Raw genomic sequence first — 14817 nt, forward strand, 5'->3', positions numbered from 1 at the left:
TCTTGCCAAGCCGCCCGCCTGGCCTGCCCACCCTCCGGCCGCAGCTCCCCTGCCCTTCTTCCTGGTGCCCAGTCGCGCGCCCGCCCGCCACAGCAGCCTTCTTTCTCTGGCGTCCGAAGCGCCTGGCCAGCGGCCCGTCCCAAAGCTGTGTCTGCCTCCATCCGGCTCAGGCTGGCCGCGGGCCTCGCAGGGAGTCCCACACGCAGGTGCCAGGGCAGGTAGGGGGATCCCCCTGGTGGGCATCACCCTCCTGCTGCTCCTGAGTGCCGCCTGTGCCCTGGCTGAGGCCCGCGGAACTGGCGCGAGCCGACGCCGAAGGCAGGGAGGGCCTTGGAGAAACCCGGCGCTCCAAGTCGGGGTGTCGGGCGCCTCGGGTGCGGGGGTGCGCGGGGCTGCGGCGTCGGGGCAGCGAGAGCCCGGTCGGGCGCCCCCAGCGGCCGCGGCCGGGGCCGGGGCCGGGGCCGGGGCCGGGCGCGCGCTAGGTCCGCGAGAGCGAGCAGCGGGGCTTGGCTGGCCCGAGCGGCCGCTGCGGGTGGCACGGCGCCTGGCGTCCAGGAAGGACAGGGCTGCGCCGGGCGGCGGCTGCCGAGGCGCGAGCGGCGGTAGCGACGGCGGTAGTAGCAGCTGCCGCTGGCGGCGGGGAGCCTGCTGGCCGTGGTGTTGGTGGAGCCCGGGCTGTGCCGCGTTGGTGGTATAGTGGTGAGCATAGCTGCCTTCCAAGCAGTTGACCCGGGTTCGATTCCCGGCCAACGCAGTAGGTCGACCTTTTGCGGGGAAGCCCAGGGGCCTCCGTGCCAGGTGTGAGTGCGTTGCATGTGGGAGCAGCTTGGGTCTGTGGCTTTGCCCGCGCCAGTTGCGTGGGAAGGCGGCGGGCGCGCAGTGTTTTGGGGGAGCTGCCTCCAAGTCGGAGAGGGCACCGTGCTCTCGTGGCGGGGAGGCCGCTGGCCAGGGCGCCCATGGGTGCGCGGGCTCCGAGTGCAGGTGGCATGGACGGGACAGGCGCTCCCACGCTCCCTGGTGGTCTAGTGGTTAGGATTCGGCGCTCTCACCGCCGCGGCCCGGGTTCGATTCCCGGTCAGGGAAGCTTTTCTTCTGCCTGGCGCTGCCCCCACACACACTTGCCACTCGCTCAACCTACCACTCTTTTACTCTCGCCAACGCTGGCTACCTTGAGCCACTTCACGGGCCCTGCCGCCGGCAAGGCCACGCACGTGCGCACCTGCTACGGTCCCCGGCCCCGGTGCCTATGCTCTCAGGATCTGCCCGCTCAGCCCTCAACACCACGCGCCAGGCTGACCTCCCTGCGCGTTCCCTCGACGATCACTGCCAGCGCTTGCGCCAGCAGGACAACGCTAGCGAGGGAGAAAGATTCAGGAGCCCAAGGTGGCCCACCTGGGACGCGTGGACGCCGCCAGTTGGGAGGAAGGATGGTGGAAGGCTGGGGAGGGTGTGAGTGAGTGAGTGAGTGAGTGAGTGAGTGAGTTAGCTTTTGAGCGCTTGGGGGTGTGGGTGGGGAAGTGTTGGCTGCTGCGGTGGCAGCGGTGGTGGTGGTGGTGGTGGTGGTGGTGGTGGTGGTGGTGGTGGTGGTGGTGGTGGTGGTGGTGGTGGTGGTGGTGGTGGTGGGAGGTTTTGGGATTTGGGGACAAAAGAAGGATGATGGGGAATTTGATCCGTGAGTGGCAGACAGGGTGTATGTAGGTCGCGATTGTGGGGCGTGCAAGGAGAGGAAGCAGGTGTCTGGGGACACTGGTCTACAGGTGGCTTGGGGAGGGGTGTCAGGGAGCCGGGGACTGTTGGGTGGGAGAGGGTGCCAGCACTCACCTTTCCTCATCATTCTCACCACATCCCCTGAGCACTGCCCACACAGCTGTCCACCTAGAGAGAACGTTGCCCAGAGCACCCTTCTTGCCCTCCTCCAGACTGTCCCTCGGCCTTACTCAGCGGAAGGACGACGTGTTTCTCCCATTCCTGTCTAACTGGGGATCCTGGCACGAGTCCGAACACACTGCCACCGTGCGGTCCCAACGCCTGTAGCCAGCTCTGTAGAGACAGTCTCATGGTTGCTCCAAGGTGGTTTCCTTTGGCAATCCCATTTCCCGAAGGGGGTTGGGGCCGTGATGGGGCGGAGGGGGCTGAGGGGGGGGAAGGGTTTAGGGGGGGTTGGGGCGGCGATCTCACCCACAGACCTACCTCTGTGTCTCTGTTGTCCCATCTGTGTCTACTTGTGTGAAAATACACCTGAGGTCCAAGGGATCCCTACAGCCTTTTGCGAGTGCAGAACCCTGCGGTCTGACAGACAGGGTAGCATGCTGGGGCAAGCTTCACAGCGGGCAAAGCTCCTGCCGAACCACGCGTTTCCTGCTGCCTGACTGGCTCATTGACGTCACACACGTCTCCAAAGTGCATCCTCCCCTGAGGGTGGGCATGGGGATCAGAGCCCAGGGCACCGGGGCTTTGCATGGCCATTCCCCGGGTTCAGAGACAGAGGTTTTGGAAGGCCAGTGCGGTGGAGTGGATTCTGAGAGCCCGCGGCCCCTGGAATGGGAGAGCGGCCCTGCACCTCACGGGGTTTCCTGGGCAGGAGGGCTCTCTCGGGAGGCGGGCAGGGCTCAGATCCTGAGAAGCACACACACACACACACACACACACACACACACACACATTGAAGGGCGTGCAGACTCGCCTTGGGGTGCGGGCGGCCTGGTGGCGGTGGGGCACACAAGCGCACCATCTGCCCTGCAGTCAGTGCCCTCCATCGTCTTGGTGGGACCAGAGGGTGCCAGTGGGTGGGGGTGCTGTTCTGTCGTGCTCTTGGCTTGTGCCATGGGCTTGTGACAAGGGCCAGGAGGGCAAGGGTGCTGGTTGAGTGCTGGGGGGTGGGGAGTGGGGTGAGAGAAGGAGACCAGGGAGGCACAGCAGCCGCGAAGACAGCAAGGGCTAACAGAATTGTTCTTGCGCACCACTGGCACACTGGCTCTGTGGAGGCCGTGGGTTCATCGGGGCACGGTGGGGTAGGGGTGGGGAGGATTGCAGAGAGGGTGTCGGAGGGGTGGGGGCGAGGAGAGCATCTAGAAACGCATGGGTGGCCGGGCTCGGTATTTATTTGAGAGAGGTGCGAGTTAGCCGGTCACAGGCTGCAAAGTAGATGGCAAACCTGTCGGCTTAAGGTGGGCCCTCAAGACTAAGCCTCGAGAAAGGACCACAGCCCGGTCGTGTCTCTCCTGTGCCTTTCTGTCCCACTCCCCAGTCCCACATACTCTCTGGTACCTCTCAAACAGCCCCAAATCCCCCCCACCCCGCACCCCCACCGCCGCCCTACTTAGACTACTCCCACCACTACCAACCCCAGTCAAGCTGGCAACCAGGGCGTGTCACTGGGCAAGTAGCTCAGGTGAACCAGTGGGGGGCAGATGGAGGGCAAGGGAGCCCAAGGGGCATCAAGAATGAGAGTGAGATTCAGTGAGCTAGAGAGGCGCGGGAGCAAAGGCAGAAACAGTGGCGGAGATTGATGGGATGGGAAGGGAAGGGAAGGGGAGGAGAGGGGAGGGGAGGGGAGGGGAGGGCAGGGGAGGGAGAAAATATGAGGAAAGGGCAGGCAAGGGGTAGCACACACTCAACTGGCTGGAGTAGCGTGTGAGGCGGGTGCTTGGGATGGATGGGCGTCGGGCGTGGGGGCGGGTGGGCCTTGGGCAGACTCCGTGCAGGTTGAAATAGCCTCCCCCACCCCTCTCCTCCTTCAGCCCTCCACTCACGTGTGAACAAATGACCCCACAGACCGTCCACCCAAAGTCAGGCGAGGGGACCCAGGCACTATGGCAATGGGCAGATTGAAGAAGAGGTGGTGGCTAGGTGTGGCAGAGTGCCTCTGCAATAGGGACTGTCCTTGGTCTGTGGTGGGAGAGGGACCGTGATCAGCATGTAGCCCAAAGGACCGAATCTCTCTGTGGAGTTTGAGTGCGTGCGTGGGCCTTCCTGGGAAGGATGGGGTCGTTTTTTGCAGTGTGAGCAGGATTGCGCCGCGGAGATGGGAAGGGTGTCGAGCCCTGAAGGGCCGCTGCTTCAGAGTGTTTTAGCATGCTGTCTGGGACTGAAGGGAAACGTGAGGTGAAGGTTGTGTGGGATCCTGAAGACCAGAAAGGAAACGGGGAGGCTGGGCAGAAAGAAGGGTGGTTGGAGGTGGGGCGCGGCAGGGATGGCGGCGGGTGGAGCGTGCTGGCGAGGGGTGCGCTGGTAGGGCCTTTGGGTCCTTGGTCTCTGCAGAGGCGGGCGTCGTGGGCAGCGGGCAGCGGGCAGCGGCAGCCAAGAGAAGGGGGTAAGCGAGACTGGGTGTGGGCTTGTCAGAGCTGAGCAGAGCTGAGGTCAGAGCAGCCCTCCGTGAGCCTTTGATGTGGCAGGACCAAAAGGGGACCGTGGGCTGCATGGGCCGGGAATCGAACCCGGGCCTCCCGCGTGGCAGGCGAGAATTCTACCACTGAACCACCCATGCGCTGCTACCTCCTCGACAGTCTGCCAGCTGCAGCCTGTGGGCCTGCCTCCTCCCGGCCGCCCCGCTGCCACTGGTGGAGGAGCGCCAGACACTGCTCACTGCCCGACTGGCCTACCGGGCGAGTTCTTGGGCGCGGGTGCGAGTGGTGGTGGGAGCGGGAGCGGAGCTGGCAGTGGGAGGGAGAGTGGGCGCGACATGGCGTGGGGACGTGGCGTTGGGACCCCCACTCCCCTTGAGTAGCAGTGCAGGCGACAGCCAGTGGTGCGCCGGGGTACAGGCGGCCCTGGAGCTTGGAGCCCAGGCATGCGCAGGGTCCCGACCTAGCGAGACCGAAGGGCAGTCTTGTGGCAGGCAGACGTTGGGAGGACGCCCAGAGTCGCAAGAAGACGGGTCCCGTGCGCGCGCGCTGCCGCTCGCCGGCTCGCTGGCGGAGCCCAAGCAGCGCGGCCAAGGTTCCCGCGGCGGTCCCAGCAGTGACCCCCCCGCCCCCAACAGCGACCGACCCACTTCGCTGGGGGCCGGGAGGGGGAGGGAACGGGTGGTGGCCGCGCCGATGCCCCTGTGCCCGTCGCTTCCCGAGGCGGCACGTCGGCAGAAGAAAGGCCCCAGCCCGCGCGTGAGCCGGGCGAGTGAGGTCCGGCCCACGCGCGCACTGGGGCTGTGCGATCCCGTGGGATCGGGTGGCGAGCGCTGCGGGGCCGAGCGCTCTGCGTGGACCCTTGCTAAGGATCCCCGGCTGAGGCTCCCCGGCTGAAGGTGGCGTGTGGCGCCCGCGGGGGTGGGGGTGGGGCTGGGGTCCTGGAGGGGCCTGTGGTTGTCCAAGCCAGAGGATTGAAGGTGTGCGGGAGCTGCAGTAGGAGCACATCTGTCAGCGCTGTGCAGATGGGGCGGCGAGACCCGCCCGTGGCCGGCGCTGGCGGCTGGAGAGGCGCAAGGAGCGCCAGTGGCCTGCCGGCCCGGAGAGGGGTGTGTGTGCGGCGGGTGGGTCCAGGCTGTTTGTTGTTGCCAAAAAGGCTGCTGTGTCAGGAGTGGGATTCGAACCCACGCCTCCAGGGGAGACTGCGACCTGAACGCAGCGCCTTAGACCGCTCGGCCATCCTGACGGCTCGCCCCAAGCGCCCACGGCCGCCTGGCTCGGCCAGGGGGCCCACACGGGTGCCGCTCCTGGGCGGCCCGAGTGGCGGCACCAAGGAAGCTGGGCTGGGGCGCCAGCACTGGAGCTGAGCCAGAACGTGGCCAGCGGAGCAGGCGACGTGCTTGAGCCCGGGCCCAGCGCCTCCAGGTGCGCTGCCTTTGGGTTGACGGGCTGCTGGGGCCCGCCCCCGACGCCGCATCCTGCACCGAGGCACTCTCCTCGCTCAGCTGGGCTTGCGCTCCAAACTGGTCCTCCTCCTCTGGCTGCCACCTGTGGCCTGCGCGCGGGAGTGGGGGCCGCCGGGCCTCTCTGCCGGAGCGACGGGCGGGCGGGCGCGCGCGCTGGCACTGGCGCTCGCCCTGGAGGCCCCAGGCAGCGGGTTGAGGCGGGCGCCAGTCGGCACGAGAGGCTGTGTCTCGCGGCGAGCGTCGCAAGCGGGTCGGGCTGGTGCGGGGCGAGGTGCGGGTTGAGGACTCTGCGCGGCGAGCCAGTGGGCCAAGGGAGAGGAGCAGTGTTGGGCGTGGGGGCGCAGCGACGGCGTCTGGGTGGGCGTCGGCGGTGGCGGTGGCGGTGGCGGTGGCGGTGGCGGTGGCGGCCGGAGAGAGGTCTGGCACCCAGACGGCAGCCGCCGTCCTCGTTAGTATAGTGGTGAGTATCCCCGCCTGTCACGCGGGAGACCGGGGTTCGATTCCCCGACGGGGAGGCACAGTCCCTTTTTTTGGGACTCTGCCACGGCCACCCACCAGCCCACCCGGTCCCCGCTCTCAGGCAGGCCCAGTGGCCGGCGCCCGCCAGCCGTTCTTGCCAAGCCGCCCGCCTGGCCTGCCCACCCTCCGGCCGCAGCTCCCCTGCCCTTCTTCCTGGTGCCCAGTCGCGCGCCCGCCCGCCCGCCACAGCAGCCTTCTTTCTCTGGCGTCCGAAGCGCCTGGCCAGCGGCCCGTCCCAAAGCTGTGTCTGCCTCCATCCGGCTCAGGCTGGCCGCGGGCCTCGCAGGGAGTCCCACACGCAGGTGCCAGGGCAGGTAGGGGGATCCCCCTGGTGGGCATCACCCTCCTGCTGCTCCTGAGTGCCGCCTGTGCCCTGGCTGAGGCCCGCGGAACTGGCGCGAGCCGACGCCGAAGGCAGGGAGGGCCTTGGAGAAACCCGGCGCTCCAAGTCGGGGTGTCGGGCGCCTCGGGTGCGGGGGTGCGCGGGGCTGCGGCGTCGGGGCAGCGAGAGCCCGGTCGGGCGCCCCCAGCGGCCGCGGCCGGGGCCGGGGCCGGGGCCGGGGCCGGGCGCGCGCTAGGTCCGCGAGAGCGAGCAGCGGGGCTTGGCTGGCCCGAGCGGCCGCTGCGGGTGGCACGGCGCCTGGCGTCCAGGAAGGACAGGGCTGCGCCGGGCGGCGGCTGCCGAGGCGCGAGCGGCGGTAGCGACGGCGGTAGTAGCAGCTGCCGCTGGCGGCGGGGAGCCTGCTGGCCGTGGTGTTGGTGGAGCCCGGGCTGTGCCGCGTTGGTGGTATAGTGGTGAGCATAGCTGCCTTCCAAGCAGTTGACCCGGGTTCGATTCCCGGCCAACGCAGTAGGTCGACCTTTTGCGGGGAAGCCCAGGGGCCTCCGTGCCAGGTGTGAGTGCGTTGCATGTGGGAGCAGCTTGGGTCTGTGGCTTTGCCCGCGCCAGTTGCGTGGGAAGGCGGCGGGCGCGCAGTGTTTTGGGGGAGCTGCCTCCAAGTCGGAGAGGGCACCGTGCTCTCGTGGCGGGGAGGCCGCTGGCCAGGGCGCCCATGGGTGCGCGGGCTCCGAGTGCAGGTGGCATGGACGGGACAGGCGCTCCCACGCTCCCTGGTGGTCTAGTGGTTAGGATTCGGCGCTCTCACCGCCGCGGCCCGGGTTCGATTCCCGGTCAGGGAAGCTTTTCTTCTGCCTGGCGCTGCCCCCACACACACTTGCCACTCGCTCAACCTACCACTCTTTTACTCTCGCCAACGCTGGCTACCTTGAGCCACTTCACGGGCCCTGCCTCCGGCAAGGCCACGCACGTGCGCACCTGCTACGGTCCCCGGCCCCGGTGCCTATGCTCTCAGGATCTGCCCGCTCAGCCCTCAACACCACGCGCCAGGCTGACCTCCCTGCGCGTTCCCTCGACGATCACTGCCAGCGCTTGCGCCAGCAGGACAACGCTAGCGAGGGAGAAAGATTCAGGAGCCCAAGGTGGCCCACCTGGGACGCGTGGACGCCGCCAGTTGGGAGGAAGGATGGTGGAAGGCTGGGGAGGGTGTGAGTGAGTGAGTGAGTGAGTGAGTGAGTGAGTTAGCTTTTGAGCGCTTGGGGGTGTGGGTGGGGAAGTGTTGGCTGCTGCGGTGGCAGCGGTGGTGGTGGTGGTGGTGGTGGTGGTGGTGGTGGTGGTGGTGGTGGTGGTGGTGGTGGTGGTGGTGGTGGTGGTGGTGGCGGGAGGTTTTGGGATTTGGGGACAAAAGAAGGATGATGGGGAATTTGATCCGTGAGTGGCAGACAGGGTGTATGTAGGTCGCGATTGTGGGGCGTGCAAGGAGAGGAAGCAGGTGTCTGGGGACACTGGTCTACAGGTGGCTTGGGGAGGGGTGTCAGGGAGCCGGGGACTGTTGGGTGGGAGAGGGTGCCAGCACTCACCTTTCCTCATCATTCTCACCACATCCCCTGAGCACTGCCCACACAGCTGTCCACCTAGAGAGAACGTTGCCCAGAGCACCCTTCTTGCCCTCCTCCAGACTGTCCCTCGGCCTTACTCAGCGGAAGGACGACGTGTTTCTCCCATTCCTGTCTAACTGGGGATCCTGGCACGAGTCCGAACACACTGCCACCGTGCGGTCCCAACGCCTGTAGCCAGCTCTGTAGAGACAGTCTCATGGTTGCTCCAAGGTGGTTTCCTTTGGCAATCCCATTTCCCGAAGGGGGTTGGGGCCGTGATGGGGCGGAGGGGGCTGAGGGGGGGGAAGGGTTTAGGGGGGGTTGGGGCGGCGATCTCACCCACAGACCTACCTCTGTGTCTCTGTTGTCCCATCTGTGTCTACTTGTGTGAAAATACACCTGAGGTCCAAGGGATCCCTACAGCCTTTTGCGAGTGCAGAACCCTGCGGTCTGACAGACAGGGTAGCATGCTGGGGCAAGCTTCACAGCGGGCAAAGCTCCTGCCGAACCACGCGTTTCCTGCTGCCTGACTGGCTCATTGACGTCACACACGTCTCCAAAGTGCATCCTCCCCTGAGGGTGGGCATGGGGATCAGAGCCCAGGGCACCGGGGCTTTGCATGGCCATTCCCCGGGTTCAGAGACAGAGGTTTTGGAAGGCCAGTGCGGTGGAGTGGATTCTGAGAGCCCGCGGCCCCTGGAATGGGAGAGCGGCCCTGCACCTCACGGGGTTTCCTGGGCAGGAGGGCTCTCTCGGGAGGCGGGCAGGGCTCAGATCCTGAGAAGCACACACACACACACACACACACACACACACACACACACACATTGAAGGGCGTGCAGACTCGCCTTGGGGTGCGGGCGGCCTGGTGGCGGTGGGGCACACAAGCGCACCATCTGCCCTGCAGTCAGTGCCCTCCATCGTCTTGGTGGGACCAGAGGGTGCCAGTGGGTGGGGGTGCTGTTCTGTCGTGCTCTTGGCTTGTGCCATGGGCTTGTGACAAGGGCCAGGAGGGCAAGGGTGCTGGTTGAGTGCTGGGGGGTGGGGAGTGGGGTGAGAGAAGGAGACCAGGGAGGCACAGCAGCCGCGAAGACAGCAAGGGCTAACAGAATTGTTCTTGCGCACCACTGGCACACTGGCTCTGTGGAGGCCGTGGGTTCATCGGGGCACGGTGGGGTAGGGGTGGGGAGGATTGCAGAGAGGGTGTCGGAGGGGTGGGGGCGAGGAGAGCATCTAGAAACGCATGGGTGGCCGGGCTCGGTATTTATTTGAGAGAGGTGCGAGTTAGCCGGTCACAGGCTGCAAAGTAGATGGCAAACCTGTCGGCTTAAGGTGGGCCCTCAAGACTAAGCCTCGAGAAAGGACCACAGCCCGGTCGTGTCTCTCCTGTGCCTTTCTGTCCCACTCCCCAGTCCCACATACTCTCTGGTACCTCTCAAACAGCCCCAAATCCCCCCCACCCCGCACCCCCACCGCCGCCCTACTTAGACTACTCCCACCACTACCAACCCCAGTCAAGCTGGCAACCAGGGCGTGTCACTGGGCAAGTAGCTCAGGTGAACCAGTGGGGGGCAGATGGAGGGCAAGGGAGCCCAAGGGGCATCAAGAATGAGAGTGAGATTCAGTGAGCTAGAGAGGCGCGGGAGCAAAGGCAGAAACAGTGGCGGAGATTGATGGGATGGGAAGGGAAGGGAAGGGGAGGAGAGGGGAGGGGAGGGGAGGGGAGGGCAGGGGAGGGAGAAAATATGAGGAAAGGGCAGGCAAGGGGTAGCACACACTCAACTGGCTGGAGTAGCGTGTGAGGCGGGTGCTTGGGATGGATGGGCGTCGGGCGTGGGGGCGGGTGGGCCTTGGGCAGACTCCGTGCAGGTTGAAATAGCCTCCCCCACCCCTCTCCTCCTTCAGCCCTCCACTCACGTGTGAACAAATGACCCCACAGACCGTCCACCCAAAGTCAGGCGAGGGGACCCAGGCACTATGGCAATGGGCAGATTGAAGAAGAGGTGGTGGCTAGGTGTGGCAGAGTGCCTCTGCAATAGGGACTGTCCTTGGTCTGTGGTGGGAGAGGGACCGTGATCAGCATGTAGCCCAAAGGACCGAATCTCTCTGTGGAGTTTGAGTGCGTGCGTGGGCCTTCCTGGGAAGGATGGGGTCGTTTTTTGCAGTGTGAGCAGGATTGCGCCGCGGAGATGGGAAGGGTGTCGAGCCCTGAAGGGCCGCTGCTTCAGAGTGTTTTAGCATGCTGTCTGGGACTGAAGGGAAACGTGAGGTGAAGGTTGTGTGGGATCCTGAAGACCAGAAAGGAAACGGGGAGGCTGGGCAGAAAGAAGGGTGGTTGGAGGTGGGGCGCGGCAGGGATGGCGGCGGGTGGAGCGTGCTGGCGAGGGGTGCGCTGGTAGGGCCTTTGGGTCCTTGGTCTCTGCAGAGGCGGGCGTCGTGGGCAGCGGGCAGCGGGCAGCGGCAGCCAAGAGAAGGGGGTAAGCGAGACTGGGTGTGGGCTTGTCAGAGCTGAGCAGAGCTGAGGTCAGAGCAGCCCTCCGTGAGCCTTTGATGTGGCAGGACCAAAAGGGGACCGTGGGCTGCATGGGCCGGGAATCGAACCCGGGCCTCCCGCGTGGCAGGCGAGAATTCTACCACTGAACCACCCATGCGCTGCTACCTCCTCGACAGTCTGCCAGCTGCAGCCTGTGGGCCTGCCTCCTCCCGGCCGCCCCGCTGCCACTGGTGGAGGAGCGCCAGACACTGCTCACTGCCCGACTGGCCTACCGGGCGAGTTCTTGGGCGCGGGTGCGAGTGGTGGTGGGAGCGGGAGCGGAGCTGGCAGTGGGAGGGAGAGTGGGCGCGACATGGCGTGGGGACGTGGCGTTGGGACCCCCACTCCCCTTGAGTAGCAGTGCAGGCGACAGCCAGTGGTGCGCCGGGGTACAGGCGGCCCTGGAGCTTGGAGCCCAGGCATGCGCAGGGTCCCGACCTAGCGAGACCGAAGGGCAGTCTTGTGGCAGGCAGACGTTGGGAGGACGCCCAGAGTCGCAAGAAGACGGGTCCCGTGCGCGCGCGCTGCCGCTCGCCGGCTCGCTGGCGGAGCCCAAGCAGCGCGGCCAAGGTTCCCGCGGCGGTCCCAGCAGTGACCCCCCCGCCCCCAACAGCGACCGACCCACTTCGCTGGGGGCCGGGAGGGGGAGGGAACGGGTGGTGGCCGCGCCGATGCCCCTGTGCCCGTCGCTTCCCGAGGCGGCACGTCGGCAGAAGAAAGGCCCCAGCCCGCGCGTGAGCCGGGCGAGTGAGGTCCGGCCCACGCGCGCACTGGGGCTGTGCGATCCCGTGGGATCGGGTGGCGAGCGCTGCGGGGCCGAGCGCTCTGCGTGGACCCTTGCTAAGGATCCCCGGCTGAGGCTCCCCGGCTGAAGGTGGCGTGTGGCGCCCGCGGGGGTGGGGGTGGGGCTGGGGTCCTGGAGGGGCCTGTGGTTGTCCAAGCCAGAGGATTGAAGGTGTGCGGGAGCTGCAGTAGGAGCACATCTGTCAGCGCTGTGCAGATGGGGCGGCGAGACCCGCCCGTGGCCGGCGCTGGCGGCTGGAGAGGCGCAAGGAGCGCCAGTGGCCTGCCGGCCCGGAGAGGGGTGTGTGTGCGGCGGGTGGGTCCAGGCTGTTTGTTGTTGCCAAAAAGGCTGCTGTGTCAGGAGTGGGATTCGAACCCACGCCTCCAGGGGAGACTGCGACCTGAACGCAGCGCCTTAGACCGCTCGGCCATCCTGACGGCTCGCCCCAAGCGCCCACGGCCGCCTGGCTCGGCCAGGGGGCCCACACGGGTGCCGCTCCTGGGCGGCCCGAGTGGCGGCACCAAGGAAGCTGGGCTGGGGCGCCAGCACTGGAGCTGAGCCAGAACGTGGCCAGCGGAGCAGGCGACGTGCTTGAGCCCGGGCCCAGCGCCTCCAGGTGCGCTGCCTTTGGGTTGACGGGCTGCTGGGGCCCGCCCCCGACGCCGCATCCTGCACCGAGGCACTCTCCTCGCTCAGCTGGGCTTGCGCTCCAAACTGGTCCTCCTCCTCTGGCTGCCACCTGTGGCCTGCGCGCGGGAGTGGGGGCCGCCGGGCCTCTCTGCCGGAGCGACGGGCGGGCGGGCGCGCGCGCTGGCACTGGCGCTCGCCCTGGAGGCCCCAGGCAGCGGGTTGAGGCGGGCGCCAGTCGGCACGAGAGGCTGTGTCTCGCGGCGAGCGTCGCAAGCGGGTCGGGCTGGTGCGGGGCGAGGTGCGGGTTGAGGACTCTGCGCGGCGAGCCAGTGGGCCAAGGGAGAGGAGCAGTGTTGGGCGTGGGGGCGCAGCGACGGCGTCTGGGTGGGCGTCGGCGGTGGCGGTGGCGGTGGCGGTGGCGGTGGCGGCCGGAGAGAGGTCTGGCACCCAGACGGCAGCCGCCGTCCTCGTTAGTATAGTGGTGAGTATCCCCGCCTGTCACGCGGGAGACCGGGGTTCGATTCCCCGACGGGGAGGCACAGTCCCTTTTTTTGGGACTCTGCCACGGCCACCCACCAGCCCACCCGGTCCCCGCTCTCAGGCAGGCCCAGTGGCCGGCGCCCGCCAGCCGTTCTTGCCAAGCCGCCCGCCTGGCCTGCCCACCCTCCGGCCGCAGCTCCCCTGCCCTTCTTCCTGGTGCCCAGTCGCGCGCCCGCCCGCCACAGCAGCCTTCTTTCTCTGGCGTCCGAAGCGCCTGGCCAGCGGCCCGTCCCAAAGCTGTGTCTGCCTCCATCCGGCTCAGGCTGGCCGCGGGCCTCGCAGGGAGTCCCACACGCAGGTGCCAGGGCAGGTAGGGGGATCCCCCTGGTGGGCATCACCCTCCTGCTGCTCCTGAGTGCCGCCTGTGCCCTGGCTGAGGCCCGCGGAACTGGCGCGAGCCGACGCCGAAGGCAGGGAGGGCCTTGGAGAAACCCGGCGCTCCAAGTCGGGGTGTCGGGCGCCTCGGGTGCGGGGGTGCGCGGGGCTGCGGCGTCGGGGCAGCGAGAGCCCGGTCGGGCGCCCCCAGCGGCCGCGGCCGGGGCCGGGGCCGGGGCCGGGGCCGGGCGCGCGCTAGGTCCGCGAGAGCGAGCAGCGGGGCTTGGCTGGCCCGAGCGGCCGCTGCGGGTGGCACGGCGCCTGGCGTCCAGGAAGGACAGGGCTGCGCCGGGCGGCGGCTGCCGAGGCGCGAGCGGCGGTAGCGACGGCGGTAGTAGCAGCTGCCGCTGGCGGCGGGGAGCCTGCTGGCCGTGGTGTTGGTGGAGCCCGGGCTGTGCCGCGTTGGTGGTATAGTGGTGAGCATAGCTGCCTTCCAAGCAGTTGACCCGGGTTCGATTCCCGGCCAACGCAGTAGGTCGACCTTTTGCGGGGAAGCCCAGGGGCCTCCGTGCCAGGTGTGAGTGCGTTGCATGTGGGAGCAGCTTGGGTCTGTGGCTTTGCCCGCGCCAGTTGCGTGGGAAGGCGGCGGGCGCGCAGTGTTTTGGGGGAGCTGCCTCCAAGTCGGAGAGGGCACCGTGCTCTCGTGGCGGGGAGGCCGCTGGCCAGGGCGCCCATGGGTGCGCGGGCTCCGAGTGCAGGTGGCATGGACGGGACAGGCGCTCCCACGCTCCCTGGTGGTCTAGTGGTTAGGATTCGGCGCTCTCACCGCCGCGGCCCGGGTTCGATTCCCGGTCAGGGAAGCTTTTCTTCTGCCTGGCGCTGCCCCCACACACACTTGCCACTCGCTCAACCTACCACTCTTTTACTCTCGCCAACGCTGGCTACCTTGAGCCACTTCACGGGCCCTGCCGCCGGCAAGGCCACGCACGTGCGCACCTGCTACGGTCCCCGGCCCCGGTGCCTATGCTCTCAGGATCTGCCCGCTCAGCCCTCAACACCACGCGCCAGGCTGACCTCCCTGCGCGTTCCCTCGACGATCACTGCCAGCGCTTGCGCCAGCAGGACAACGCTAGCGAGGGAGAAAGATTCAGGAGCCCAAGGTGGCCCACCTGGGACGCGTGGACGCCGCCAGTTGGGAGGAAGGATGGTGGAAGGCTGGGGAGGGTGTGAGTGAGTGAGTGAGTGAGTGAGTGAGTGAGTGAGTTAGCTTTTGAGCGCTTGGGGGTGTGGGTGGGGAAGTGTTGGCTGCTGCGGTGGCAGCGGTGGTGGTGGTGGTGGTGGTGGTGGTGGTGGTGGTGGTGGTGGTGGTGGTGGTGGTGGTGGTGGTGGTGGTGGTGGCGGGAGGTTTTGGGATTTGGGGACAAAAGAAGGATGATGGGGAATTTGATCCGTGAGTGGCAGACAGGGTGTATGTAGGTCGCGATTGTGGGGCGTGCAAGGAGAGGAAGCAGGTGTCTGGGGACACTGGTCTACAGGTGGCTTGGGGAGGGGTGTCAGGGAGCCGGGGACTGTTGGGTGGGAGAGGGTGCCAGCACTCACCTTTCCTCATCATTCTCACCACATCCCCTGAGCACTGCCCACACAGCTGTCCACCTAGAGAGAACGTTGCCCAGAGCACCCTTCTTGCCCTCCTCCAGACTGTCCCTCGGCCTTACTCAGCGGAAGGACGATGTGTTTCTCCCATTCCTGTCT

The 14817-nt window shown here is 67.2% G+C and overlaps 12 non-coding genes across 12 annotated transcripts; 8 read left to right on the plus strand and 4 right to left on the minus strand.

Moving 5' to 3' along the window:
* The first annotated feature begins 682 nt into the window (after positions 1-682).
* Positions 683-754, plus strand: TRNAG-UCC (transfer RNA glycine (anticodon UCC)). The gene has a single exon. It is a non-coding gene; the product is annotated as a tRNA-Gly (tRNA).
* Positions 755-1011: 257 nt separating this feature from the next.
* Positions 1012-1083, plus strand: TRNAE-CUC (transfer RNA glutamic acid (anticodon CUC)). Its single transcript has one exon. It is a non-coding gene; the product is annotated as a tRNA-Glu (tRNA).
* Positions 1084-4415: 3332 nt separating this feature from the next.
* TRNAG-GCC (transfer RNA glycine (anticodon GCC)) lies at positions 4416-4486 on the minus strand. Its single transcript has one exon. It is a non-coding gene; the product is annotated as a tRNA-Gly (tRNA).
* Positions 4487-5506: 1020 nt separating this feature from the next.
* TRNAL-CAG (transfer RNA leucine (anticodon CAG)) lies at positions 5507-5589 on the minus strand. The gene has a single exon. It is a non-coding gene; the product is annotated as a tRNA-Leu (tRNA).
* Positions 5590-6252: 663 nt separating this feature from the next.
* Positions 6253-6324, plus strand: TRNAD-GUC (transfer RNA aspartic acid (anticodon GUC)). Its single transcript has one exon. It is a non-coding gene; the product is annotated as a tRNA-Asp (tRNA).
* Positions 6325-7106: 782 nt separating this feature from the next.
* Positions 7107-7178, plus strand: TRNAG-UCC (transfer RNA glycine (anticodon UCC)). The gene has a single exon. It is a non-coding gene; the product is annotated as a tRNA-Gly (tRNA).
* A 257-nt stretch (positions 7179-7435) lies between these two features.
* On the plus strand, positions 7436-7507 carry TRNAE-CUC (transfer RNA glutamic acid (anticodon CUC)). The gene has a single exon. It is a non-coding gene; the product is annotated as a tRNA-Glu (tRNA).
* A 3336-nt stretch (positions 7508-10843) lies between these two features.
* On the minus strand, positions 10844-10914 carry TRNAG-GCC (transfer RNA glycine (anticodon GCC)). The gene has a single exon. It is a non-coding gene; the product is annotated as a tRNA-Gly (tRNA).
* Positions 10915-11934: 1020 nt separating this feature from the next.
* TRNAL-CAG (transfer RNA leucine (anticodon CAG)) lies at positions 11935-12017 on the minus strand. Its single transcript has one exon. It is a non-coding gene; the product is annotated as a tRNA-Leu (tRNA).
* A 657-nt stretch (positions 12018-12674) lies between these two features.
* Positions 12675-12746, plus strand: TRNAD-GUC (transfer RNA aspartic acid (anticodon GUC)). The gene has a single exon. It is a non-coding gene; the product is annotated as a tRNA-Asp (tRNA).
* A 778-nt stretch (positions 12747-13524) lies between these two features.
* Positions 13525-13596, plus strand: TRNAG-UCC (transfer RNA glycine (anticodon UCC)). The gene has a single exon. It is a non-coding gene; the product is annotated as a tRNA-Gly (tRNA).
* A 257-nt stretch (positions 13597-13853) lies between these two features.
* TRNAE-CUC (transfer RNA glutamic acid (anticodon CUC)) lies at positions 13854-13925 on the plus strand. Its single transcript has one exon. It is a non-coding gene; the product is annotated as a tRNA-Glu (tRNA).
* The last annotated feature ends 892 nt before the right edge of the window (positions 13926-14817 follow it).

Source organism: Tenrec ecaudatus, unplaced genomic scaffold (genome assembly GCF_050624435.1).
Source record: "Tenrec ecaudatus isolate mTenEca1 unplaced genomic scaffold, mTenEca1.hap1 Scaffold_1841, whole genome shotgun sequence".
Classification (NCBI taxonomy): Eukaryota; Metazoa; Chordata; class Mammalia; order Afrosoricida; family Tenrecidae; genus Tenrec; species Tenrec ecaudatus.